The sequence below is a fragment of the Dermacentor albipictus genome, chromosome 3 (assembly GCF_038994185.2).
Source record: "Dermacentor albipictus isolate Rhodes 1998 colony chromosome 3, USDA_Dalb.pri_finalv2, whole genome shotgun sequence".
Lineage (NCBI taxonomy): Eukaryota > Metazoa > Arthropoda > Arachnida > Ixodida > Ixodidae > Dermacentor > Dermacentor albipictus.
The window spans coordinates 43,651,547-43,664,759 of NC_091823.1; the positions used below are offsets into that span (position 1 = coordinate 43,651,547).

The following is a 13,213-nucleotide window of genomic DNA, read 5'->3' on the forward strand; positions in this document are numbered from 1 at the left end:
GTGGTATTCCAGCGGGTCCATCAAAGTCTTTCTGAATTATGTTACACACTTGTGTTTTTTAATGCATTAATCATAATGTTTATGACTCAGTTATGCACTGCAGTTACGAAGTGACACACCGGGGCTGCACATTTCATTTAATTAAATACAGGGACACATTTTCGAACCTATTGGGAAGTCGGAGAGAGACTGCTGCACGCGTGCTCTGCTGCTAGAGAGAAACGACGTCACTATCGGTCTAGCCAATGGCCCACCACACCTTTGCTGTGAGATAATAATGACATCATGATCTTGTCTTAACCCCGTCCCCCTCTGTGTCCCTTCCCTGCAATAATACGCAGATAAATGTATGTTTGAAATGCATAAGCATTTCTGTCTACCCAAAAAGAAATGTCGCCGTCCATCATGCAAGACGAATGCAATGGCTCACACCCCCTTAAACAATGGCTCATACCCCTACACTAGGGTTTTTGGGATCGGACCATGAGTGTTTCGCCTAGGCATATACAGCTTCACTGTAAAAAGAATGAACACCTTTCTGCTAGAAACCAAGGCAATCATGAGGTGTATTAATATATGAAAGTTTATTGAACATGCCGAGTAAATGCTGTTCGACAAGCAATAAACCGAATTTACACAAAAAGCAGAAGCAAGATCTGATGTGTGTCCATACAGATTCCAACAGGAAACGCATCCATCTCTGAAAGTGTAACAGTGGCCATGCTGACACAAGATTCTCCCAGTGTGTTTGCATCTACAACATCCATAATTTCTCTAGGCAGCCGATCTCCACAGAATGCTAGCTTCTTCCTCTACAATGCACTCTCCACATCTGAGCGTGCATTGTAGAGGAAGAAGCTAGCATTCTGTGCAGATCAGCTGCCTAGAGAAATTACGCAAGCTGTAGATCTAAAAATGCTGGGTTAATCCTGTCAGCACGGCCTCCGTTAGAAATGGATGCATTTCCTCTCGGGAAACACACATGAATTTTTGATTCTCCTTTTTGTGCATGTTCAGTCTATTGCTTGTCAGCGAGCATTTACTCGGTGTGTACATTAAACTTTTGGTTGTTAGATCATCTCGGTTTTCTTGTTTGTCCTATGTGTTCTCTGGTGCCATCTGCAGCCAGGCTATTCGTTTTTTTTTTTTTTTTTTAGACTGCAACAAGTCACTTTAATGGCCCTCATGATACCTTATAAAATCTTTTATTTGGCCAATGTAGCAAGAATGTACAGTGTGAAGCAGTAAGAACAGGGTATGCTAACTTCTGATTAAAAGGTTTATTGTGAAAATGCAGTGATCTATAAAGGTTACCACAAAGTAGTACAGCAATAAAACCTGATAAAGACTAGTGCTTGATGAAACCAAACATAAAAGCAGGAAAGGGAGAAAATACATATAGATATACAAGTCCAGGGAAAAAAAAACATTGTGATCATCAAGTGTGCTTGTGGCTACCTTCCAGGAAACTCATTTTTTTCCCAGTGGCATGGAACTGGAAGTATGTGCTTGCATAAACAAGCTGTCAGTCCGTCTATTGGAATAACAACAAAGTTTCTTGAAAGGTGCTGGCATGCAGGATTGGCAATTGTAATGATTTTTTTTTCTTGCACTTGGAATTTTTCTATATTTTCTTTCTGTAGCATCTTTATTTATGTTTGCCTGTATCAAGCACCAATTTTTATCTATCCTTCAAAGATGTCTTTCTTTTTCTGGGGAAAACTCGGGGAAGGCAGGAGATGGAAATTCAAGACGATGAGCAACATGAGAACAAGGTGAAAGTAGGAGCCAACGTTTTCACACGTGGACCTTGAAGAAGACAAGTCCACTTGTCGAAACGTTGGCTCCTGCTTTCACCTTGTTCTCGTTTTGCTCATCGTCCTTTTTTTTTGTGCTAATTTATATAACTCGCCACATTTTTACAAATGAACCTCAGTTGAAAGTTCGTCCTCATCCATATCTAGTGTCATCCTGTTGATACTGCTTCATGCTATCCACTCTTGCAACATTTGTGTGTGTGTTTGCACACGCGTGGATTTGGATGTGAGATCGGGCCCTTGGGCAGAGGTATCATTCTTCTCCTGTGCAGCCTTATGAATTCATTAACTATACTGCAACAGAAATTCGATGGACAGGAACGAAGTGAACACACCGAGTACTTCTTTCTTGTCTGTTGTCTATCTGTAGCACTTTAGTTAATAATGAATATACACAAACTCATCTAGTTCTCAGTTATTATGTCAGGCTTATAAGCCCGCTTGTTTCCTGAAATATCTGCATGGCTATGTATTCTGTAATTTAATTTCTGGCTATGTGCTTGCAAGTCGCATGTCAATCTCCTGATTTTCCCGACAATCTTGTGTGATGTGCAGGCCCAGACAGTTTCTGGTGAATCCATGCAGGGTGTAATCTGCACTACAAGTGCTGCTTTGATTGCCTTCAGTTCAGCTTTTCTAGGTGTAGGATGACCTGGAATGGTACTCACTTATATGGCGTTTAGTTTTATGTAGTGTCATACTACTGTTACACTGGTATTGCCAGATGAGTGTACTATATGTGCCTTATGTTTGCTTGCATTTTCATGATTAGCAACCTCCTCTGTGTGTTTGGCAGTTGCATATAGTCTCCTGCCCTAATTGTTTGCCCCCATATTCCACGGTATGGGCCTGTTGTGTTTCAAGTTCAGGTACTCCTGAGGTTGTGTTTCTGAAGGGAGGGGTAGTCATCTTTGCATCTCGTATGCTAGCTGGCATAGTATCTTGGGACGAGGTTCTGAGCTCTTGAGACAAAGAATTTGTGCTGCAGGCTGCAACTCTACTCCGTCTAGGAGCTTGTTCGTCAGCTCTTTTTCATAGAGGTCATCAAGCATGGTACAGTTGGAAAGACCTGTTATTACTACCCGATGCCTGTATTCGATGAGTTGTCTTTTTTGTGTGCTGCTGGTAATTCATACCGTGCCATACCTTGGACACAAGCACAGCATCTGCGATTTTCTATAGTATGCACTAGTCCACCCCCATTATTTCGAGATTATTCTGTTCACCAGGTGTGGAAGTTGCGTCCAGGCATTGCATAATTGTTTCACCCACGTGCTGGCTCTGCCGTCACGGGCTTACACTAGCTGAGGATTTGTGGATGTTGACTTGCGGGCATATTTGTCCAGCTATGTGGATCACAATGTGCAATCTTGGGTAGTTCTTGATTCTAGTCTTTCTTTTTTTTTCCGACGTCCATATGAGCTGACTTATCAGAAAGCGAGAGGCCAGACTGGCCAAGAAAGTCTGCAGTGTTGTCGAGGGCTTGTTGCATCATTCTTGATTTCTGTATAAGATAGCTTTCCCATGGACTGTAATACACCATAGGCTGTAGTGTTTCTTGTAGTATGCCCGTGTTGTTGGTGTGTGTGCGCCAAATGTACCTCCAACTCTCACCTGAAATTTTCTGTCTTTCAGAAAGTTGCTGTTTAAGTGCTCTACCAGAAATGTTTTTGCTTATCGTTCCTCTTATTAGAGCAGCATGAGGTACTGTTGTTAAAAGCCTTTTCACTCTCTTCACTCTTTCATAAGCAGTATTACACAATGTCCTGCAATAAAGTTTCTGCTGCTTATGTCCCACTCATATCTGCCAGAAGGGACAACTCTCGAAAAAGGTTTTCTTTGTGCTATGTGTGCGACGTAGTATGAGCATTCATGCCTTTTATACATCTGTAGAACCAGCTTCCTGACAGAGTACTTGCTACACCTGCTCATGCTTATTTGTGCAGTGCTGTTGAACAATACATATCGATGCAATGAATATTTACACACTCGAATTATCACGAAAGATGGTTGGTTTACAATTCTGCCCTTTGCTTTCTATTGGTGTTAGATTTTGCATAAGCATGCCCCCCTATGCAATAGTATTTTGAAGTGTAAGGGTTCAATAAAAGGTGATGAACTAAATCTAAGTGCAAGAGCTTTTTTTCTCACCTACAACTCCCATCGAAATGCGACTTCCATGGCTGGCAAATCAACCCCTCGCCTTGTGTTGGCAGCAGAATGCTATAGCCACAGTGGCAGGTGAACAAATTGAAGAACAATATTTCTGTCTATAATTTTTTTTCTTGCCTGTATGTAAGTAAAGTTTGGAATAAATTTGTCATGGCAAAAAAGCCCAGTTTATGGTCTTTTATTGAATAAGCCACATATTGTGTATAGTTGAAACGCAGAAATTTGTTCTGAAATCCTTGGGTGATATATGTTCTTGCAAGTAGCATGGTATTTCATTACTTATAAAAATAATAATCGCAGCGGATATCGTTATATGGATTTACACACTAATATATGTGATCACAAACTTATTAGAAACTTACTAGAAACATGGAAGGCATGTTTCTGCACACTTGATCCGCTGTGAATGTGCAAGAACTGCTTGTACTGGCTGACTTCACTGCACAGTTTTGATTTACTTTTCTTCAGCGTGTCGTTTTATACTGTTTTATCCCCACAAGAACAGGCCGTTTGCCTGCTTTTCGCATTGTTGCACGAGTTCTACATAATTGTGCTGGAGGGTACGTTGTCACTTTGCCTCTATAGCAAGCAATTTAATTAATCTGCTAGCTGTACAGTTGATTACCTTGCAGAGCAAGTGTTCATACAGATGCAGTAAGGATACAAAGTCCGCAACATAGCCTATGTTTATTGGTTTCTGTGCAAGAAAAAAAAAAATCTCCAGAGAAGAGGTGCAACTTAGCGTGCATGTAATATTTTATTCAAGCCACGGATTTAATACTACCGTAGCAAATTCATTACGATAGCCTACACTTTTGCTCTGTCAAATTTAATAAGAGGCAAGATAAGCTTTCAAGATGAATCGGGAAATTCATGCTTGAAAACCGACAAGAAAATGCAACTGAACGGTACCGCGTTCAGCGCAACGTAGAAACTTCGGGTACTTTGCTGTCTTGTCATTTGCCCTTGCCGAGGTTGAAATAATTCAAGCTGCTCCGTAAGCGCGATTTTTGCATGCTACTCAACAAAAGAAAATTGTGACGACCTCGTCGTCTGCTGGGGATCGAACACCTCCTAGGACTGACAACTCGCAAAGGCGCACGAAGCAAAGGTGAAAATGCACTTCATTTGCTGTGTAGCGTGTCAACAAACGCATAGCAATAGGAGAATGCAATCTGTACAAGTTTTTTATTCTCCCTTAATTCGCGCACGTACCTAATTCGACGATCCACGTCTCCGCGATTGCACTGCTCGTGCGAGACGCCATAGAGAAAGGGGAGACGCCATCAAAACAAACCGGCGAAATAGCTCCGTTGACAGCTCTCCGCGCAATTTCGACGGAAAATCGCAGCGATCGGTGCGACGGTGCGACTGTGCGACCAACCGGTTGGTCGCAGCCGGAAATCGGGGGGTCGGCACTGCGACTGCGATTTTCATCGCAAACGACGGAAATCGCACTTCCGGTGCGACGAAAATCGCATCATGTGAAACAGGCTTTACGCAGTTTAAAAAGACAAGGAGAAGGAAACTCGCCAACGAAGCGCTGTAGTACGGTACACGCGTTCGCGCGGCCTTGTTCGCGACAAGTTTCGCCTGATCATTGACACAAGTACATCATTGTGCAAACGTAGCGAACGAATAACGAAGGTGCTCGTAAATAGCTGCAACGAAGGGAAGCTACAGCTTGCAAGTCTCGCCGGCGCGGCGAAAACACGACTGTGTCCGAAAGTGAATGGCCGCCAAGTAGGAAATGTAGGCCGCTGAAAACGATGGCGACCCACGAGGAAAAACGACCGCTGCGCCCTCCTTTCCCCCTCCAGTCCTCATATTTCGTCTACAATCCTACCCGTGGATCGAGCTTGTCTGGAAGAAGCATCACGCACCTAAGTTTGGCGACTTGATATGTGCCTCTGACTGCAATCACAAGAAAACGTATGTCAATAACAGAAGCGAGCGCCTACGGCGACCGCAGGAAGACGCCGCAATTAGGCAGGCTTTCATTTCTGTATTTCAAGAGTGTGTCAAAAACGTAAGGGCGTTCCAACAGAAAACTTTCCGAACCTAATACCGAATACTGTACATTTTCTAAACAAGGTGAAATATAAAGTTCGCGTGCAGTCAACTTCGTAGAATGGCTTACTTCTACATTTTGACATGCATGTAATGCCGTTCACAACTGGACGTCCGGTCATCTGAGTAGTAGGTCGTAAATGACAGCTGATTTCAGTTCGCCGATGCGTTATCGCCCTTGGAGTAGATTGGAGACAGCAGCTGCCGTGATGCATATGGCTAGGTTTCTTACGCCGCAACTTTTTAAGGGCATCATCTTCTCTTAAATTAAGATTATACAAAACACTTGTAAGGTCTAAGCTTGAATATGCATAAGCTTTGCGGGATCCCAATAAAGAATTTCTTAACTGCCAATTAGAATCAGTACAAAACCGTAATGCGCGTTTCATTCTGTCAAATTATTCCCGCTTTTCAAGTGTATCGTCGATGAAATACATTTTAAAACTTCCTAACATTTCTCTGCGCAGGAAAGTGTTTCGTTTATTCTTATTTCATAAGACTTTTCGTAATCCACATATGAAAAATGAACTTGTGAATGAGGCATCTTATTTGTCTTGTCGTACTAACCACCGTCATAAAGTTGAAATCCCTTTTTGTCATACTAACTTATTTTCCGATTCATTCTTGCCAAAGACATCCTGGGAATGGAACCACCTGCCCCCCTCCGTCGTCGCCATTCTAAGTGTTTCTTCATTTAAATACGCTCTCGACAATTATCGTATATACTAACCGCCAACTATCACAACAAATATTGTTTTCCCCACTCCCTTCTGTAACGCCTTCGGACATTGAAGGTAATGAAATAAATAAATAAATAAATAAATAAATAAATAAATAAATAAATAAATAGAGTTCCGTTCGTTGAAAGAGATTAGTGTAATACTACAGGTTCTCTTAAAGTGATGTAACCATGCCGAGAATGAATAATATTTTTCTTTGCTTAACTAAAAATTTCGTAGGCTGCCTGAAAGCAAGGTCCTTGAAGAGCCGAGTTCAGATCGATTTGTGGTTCGTGGGATCCTGCTATCTGGCCCCTTTCGTTTCAAATTAGACGATTTAAAGCCTTGTAGTGCACACAATACAACGGAAAAAGGCGTTAAAATGAAGCTAGCATGGGGCAGCAATAATGCGTAGCTAGCGAAAAAAAAAAAAGCTGAAATGAAACCGAAATGCGCTCGTTCAAAGCGTGTGCGCCTAAAACCGGAAGTGCGGCTTTAGTCAAAAAAAAAAAATAATGTAGGCCGATCCCGATAGTGTAGGCTTCTATCCTCCTGAGACCCGGCTATGGGGGTTTGTCCAATATATTGGACATTCAGAAATGAGACAGTACTCCTGTGACAAGGCTTTCATCCTCATAAAACCGCGCTGTCCAACTTATTGGATACCTGCTTGCGCCATCTATGCAGCATTATTGAAAATACATTGTTCAAATTCCCGCCGAAACAGTTGCACAATGGCGGCATTCTGCGGCGCGGCGTTTTACGGCAACTGCCGGAGAAGCAAGCACGGTTTCTCGTAATTCGACCTGCTTTCAGGGCATATCTTTGATTTTGTATTAAAGTTAATACAACAGCGTACGCGCAGAATACGGAATTTAAACTGTTCGCGCGCTTGTTTTATTTTACACTTCCTTTGATTTCACGTGTCCATTACGTTGCACGCTAGGACTCAACCCGGTTTGTTTTACTGCGCTTTTGTGATGGCCTTGTTATGAAGAGCAGATGAGTACTGTTGGCATGTAGTGGCTCGTGGACAAAATCGCGTCTCCTTTTTTCTTTAGGGGACCAGCCTCGCGTGTCTGATGAATTAAGCCGATACTTTTGTTTTTTCAATCCATGGCTGGGACCCACAAGACACCTGTCGCACGTGGTCTCGTGAGGGGAAAACATATCGATATCCCTCTACCAGATATTGTGCGCATGTACAACGTCAACATGGGCGGTGTTGACAAGGCAGACCGAATGAAAAGTTACTACAGGATAAAAGCACGCGTCAACAAGTGGACAATCAGAGTCATCTTTCACCTCTTCGACATTGCCCTCAGCAACTCCTGGGTGCAGTACACGCGGGACATTCGCTCCTTAATGAAACAGTGGAAAGAAATACTCAAATATATGCAGTTCTGCCAATCTGTTGCTGAGACTCTCGTGGCTTACGGGAAGAAGCAGGATGAAACGGAGAGTGAGAATGAAGCCGAGTGGCATCCGCCATCAAAGCAGGCTCGACTTTCTCCTCGAGAACCCCAAGAAAAGAGCACTACCCACTGCTCAATGCTGGCACACACTGCTAACGCTGCCCGTTGCAGACTACAGGGCTGCGACACGAAAACAAAGTTTTTTTGCACCAAATGTCGGCTCTTCTTTTGCTTCACCAAGGACACAAAGGTGTTTTGAAATTGCCCACAGAAAGTGAACACAAGAGCAAAATTTTCGTTCAGCAGAGGAATGCTCCTTTTATGTACTTTATTCACTACTTTGCCTTTCGAGTTGTTAAAATATTTTTGCACACGAGTTCGAGCGCAATATCTGCGGTACGTCATTACGTGCGCGCTGGGTGAAAAAAGACCGGGTAGCATCCTAGTGTCCAATATATTGGACATCGCGCTGAGCTGAAACTATCAAGGCTGTTGAAAAAATATTTAACACTTTTCCCCTTCTCAACCCTACTGACTTATTCTGGAAGTTTGGGAAAAATCTGTGCACCAAAATACATCCCGGGTCTCAGGAGGCTATAAAAGGAAAGTAAAGGTTACGTAACAGGCATTATGTAAGAGTGAGCTAGTACTAATGCAGGATGATGTTGCGTAGGTGAAGTTAAGACGGCTCAACAGCGGTTGACATCAAGGAAAGAGAAAACGTTTTCTGGAGGAACCTCTTTTCTCTCCAGAATAACAAACATGGTACAAGAAAAAAACAAAAACGCATGGTACACTATTGCACTACGAAATACCTTGTCCTCCTACGGCGTCAACAGCTGCTGACTCGCCTCTTGAGTGACTAGAATTTATTCAGCAGGAGGTTACCTGCCTCACGCATTCGCTCAGGAATTGCGGCCTCTGAGAAACCGCGGCTTCCTCTAGCAGAATCATTCGGAACAGTTTCGGTGTTTCGCCCCCAGGTCCCGTCCAATAAGTGCGCCGATCCCTTATATTAGACGGTAAACGAATATTCGACTATTATTGATTCGTAATGGGAATTTCGAATAATCGCACAAACCTAGAAATAAGACGTTCAAAGGGACATACAACAGAAACAATCAGTTAACACAGGGAAAGTATTCTTTCAAAACTACCTTCATTCGTTTGGCGTGAAAAGGTTCATTACTACTGGAAAAAAATGAAGGCCAACTTTTCCTCACTGAACTTCGTATCGCGCCACAACCTCGGCGCAGGCACGTGAGTGTACCGTCACGGATTTCAAAGTATAATCTCGTATTTGGGCCGTTTCCGGGGGCAGGAATACTTCACTAAATTTCTCCTAGAATGAATATTTTGTTCTCATAGAAGACAACATAGGCTCTCGTTTGCCAATAAACAGTTAGCTAGACAGGTTTAGACGTTGTCAAAACCAACGTGCTGGTATGTGAATTCAGGGAGGCGGCTCCACCAGCCTAGCCCTTGCGTCTCATCTGGCTTTACAAGCCTTCTGTTATGGTGAGAGTGGCCGTTACGATGCTGCAGAAGTGCTAATATCCGTTCAATTGCTGCAGCCTTTAACGTCCCTACAAGTCATCGCTCTGCGGCAGTTTGCTCCGGGTATAGCTGCCTAAGTAGAACGTGCTCGCGGTCAAGCAGGAAGTGCAGCAATTGTGCAAATATTCATTGACAGCTCGGCAACGCGACTCCTGCGACGGCGAACTACAGAATAAACTTACATACACGCCTTGTGTTGTGGAAGCAACAGCCTCCGTCCGGACCTGGCCTCCATCCCCCACACGCCCATGTTTCGTCTCTAACGACAAGGGGTAACGCAAACAAAAACATTTAGGGTTGACTGACCTTCCGGGTTGGGCAGACGCCGCCTATTTTTAAGCGGCGCTAACAGTTCGCCGGAGACTTCTTTACTATGGCTGCACTGTCGCAGAGCAAACTTCTGGCAATGCTTTTCACACACGGCGAAACGCACGTAAGCGACAAGATTGCAGTCAAAGCAGTCACCCCGTTTTTGAAGACTCACTCGGCAGCAGTTAGCGGCCATTCATGATTAACTCGATTAACGTCGTTCGTTTGAGATCATTATCTAACTGAAGAAACACTTGGAAATTCATTTGTGCATAATTCAATGACTGTATTTGCTGAGGCAGCTGCACCATGAGTCATCCCCCAAAGGAACATACGGTTATGTCATTCGCAACTTTGCACAGGCACCTTAGCTTAAGTGCAAGATAAAAAAAAAAAAAAAGATGCGTAAAATAGGTGTGAAGGGAAGTAGTTCGGCGTTCGACGACTGCAGCTCCGGGGTCAAACCTCAGATCAAGGGGACGAGGGCCCGGTTAATCATGACGGAAGTAACGGGGGACCCCCCGTAGGCGTCATTAGCCAAGGCACCTATTAGCCCTAATTTGATTTCAAAAAAACGTGATAGTGAGGCGTTTCGAAGAGGTCTGAACCCTGACCAGAAGGAACACAAGTGAATTTCACAGCGTGAAAAAAAGTGGGCTGAAATGTAGAGATGTTTACATATCGACAGACGTGGGAAGGCCTTTATTATTATTGGTGCGCATAAGCAGTAACATTTATGCATAAACCACAATTGATGCCAAAAACAAAAGGCGCGCAGGAGGCTATGTGTCAAGAGACTACGCTAAACTGCTTGTGCGATTTTAGGGTTCCTCTGCAGTGACCGGACACGCAGCGTTTACGTGGTATCTGTTAATGAAAAAACAAGCCGCAGGCTGAGAGAATGACAACACGTTCTCGTAAAAGTGCCTCGCCAATCCACAGACAAGTGCGTAAGGGAACTGAGAGGCTCGAATAAGGAAAAAAAAGCAATTTTCGCTTTTCCTATGAGGAAATTTGTACACCAGTAGCTGCCTCGATACGCCTCTAGATTTCGAGCACGGATACCATTAGTTGCCTACTGCCATTCACGCTGTGAATAGCCGAAGTTGCCAGCTCCGGCTTGCAGAGAAAAAAGAAAAAGAAAAGTTGGAGGGGGGGGGGGGGGGCATGCTCAGTTATGCTATAATAGCGTTATCATGAATGCGTGCAGTACTCGAACAGCCATATTTCCATGGGCCAGCTGAAGTCGGTGTACAATTCAGCATACCCGGCTGTTTCGACGAAAGGACAGTTACTGAAGACTAATGAAACAGGCTGCGTAGGTTCGATTATGTCGCTTATATTCTTTTTGTAAATAGAGAGTTTTAGAATTGGGGGCCCAAGCGGCTTGGGGACCCAAGAAAATTGCGCGCCACAAGTGCGCATGCGCAGAACCCAAGCCAGTCTTGCGTTCTTGCGTTCGCGTTAACCCAAGACCCAAGAATCGAAAACTAGCGTGGGCCCCCAAGCCGTCTTGGGCCGCCCTCGTGGGTGACAGCGATGGCGTACAGCAGATGGTCGCAGAGCATACGTTATTTACTTCGACTGATTTTCGTCATTTCACATGGGTGAACTCGCAGTTTTTTCGCAGCGCGTCACAAGAAAACACCAACTAAGAGTACTTTGCTTCGATTGGCTTTGCTTGGCTTAAAATCGCACACTTAATTCGCAATGCTAACCGGTACTAACACAGTTTCTTACATTTTATTGTTTGTTCTTTTTGCTCAAAAATGCATTCTGTTTGTTTTCACGTGTAAGAAAAGAGGTTCATTTTTTTTTTCTTTCAAGCACCTTTCTATTTTCCACACTGCGGCGCCCCGTGCGCTCAACCCAACGCTGTCTGCGTTCGACCCAATCCTCAAACTCTGCTGCTCACCTAGACCCAACAGCAACCGACGCAACGCGGCTTGGGGCCCCAGAGCCTTGCGCCCCCAATTCTAAAACTCTCTAATAAATACACTGAACCATGCGCACGATACCTACATCCTCTAAACTGCGCTAGACAGACCACGCTTTCGCTTTCCTACAGCATTACGTAAATGCAAACGTGACAAGGAACGACGCGCTTCGGCCGCGGACGCTTCGCAAAGGGCATGATGTTCCGGGAACGCAGAGGGTCCCGTGCGTCCTAAACAGAGCTGGTTGAGCTAATCGTCGTGACCTTGAACCACGGAGGAGGATGCCTGTTGCTGCAAAGGACTTTTTTTCCTTTACTATTTTTTGCCTCCTACTCCCCTCTAGTGCATGCACCGGGCGCGAACTCTGCAAAGGCCGCCAAGTTCCGCCTAGCGCCTTTGCTTGGCGGCGGCTGCAGCGGGCCAGTTACGCACTCCCCAGGCCCAAATCATGCAAAAAAGGAAAGCGCCGCCGATCTCGTTGGCTTTGGTGGGAGTGCGTTAAGCAGCGCGTTACGCTGGGCTTTCCGCATGGATGACTGCCGGCTCTTCGTAACGCTGGCAGCAGACTTTTTGCACACGTAAATCTGAAGTCCGGAGAGAACGGTCGACACTTAGTGCAACTTGGCACAATGGGGTCCAGCAGTCGGGACACGTCTAGTTGCATGAGAGCCGTAGCACGCGCAGACTGTGGGAAGCGGAACCACTACGCTGACCGCTCCCGCCCCACCCCCTCTTTCATCGCATTCCTGAGCGGCAGCGAACGAATTCCGCTCAAAACGCAGCGAAAATGCGACACGTGTCTGCACAGTGCAGTTCGAAAGCGTGGCTAGCTGTCCTTACTCTAAACGTCTAGCGTAGACGAATGCCGCTCGCGAAGCGCGACGGGGCGCCAAGGTTCCTTCTGACCGGGGACGCACACATACACTATCGGGGAAAGAAGCAGCCTGGGAGAATGCCCTCCCTTGCCCTCATCGCCAGGGCGGAAAACAACACTTCTGACTTTGCACTTCGCCGTGGAACAGAACGAGAAGAACGTGCTTGATGCTCACCGTTTATCCTGACGGCTGTTTTCGAGAAATCCAGTAGCGGAAAGTTCTTTGCCACTCACAATACGCAGCGCACACACAATATGGATAAGGCGATAGCCATTAATGAGCACGCGCTACCCCGCACTGAAGGCTAAAATATGTGACCGTAAAGTAAACGCAATAAATATA

General features: G+C 44.8%; 1 protein-coding gene across 4 annotated transcripts in view; it reads right to left on the minus strand.

The window, feature by feature from the left end:
• The window catches only part of Synd (protein kinase C and casein kinase substrate in neurons protein Synd), a 132,537-nt gene extending 119,353 nt beyond the window's left edge, over window positions 1–13,184 (minus strand). For 2 of the 4 annotated variants that reach the window (XM_065432627.2, XM_065432621.2), the window contains exon 1: window positions 13,046–13,184. The gene's annotated coding sequence lies outside the window, so the exon portion shown is untranslated. The remainder of the gene's footprint in view (window positions 1–13,045) is intronic. The other 2 variants (XM_065432626.2, XM_065432624.1) reach the window with 2 other exon arrangements.
• Window positions 13,185–13,213: the final 29 nt, after the last annotated feature.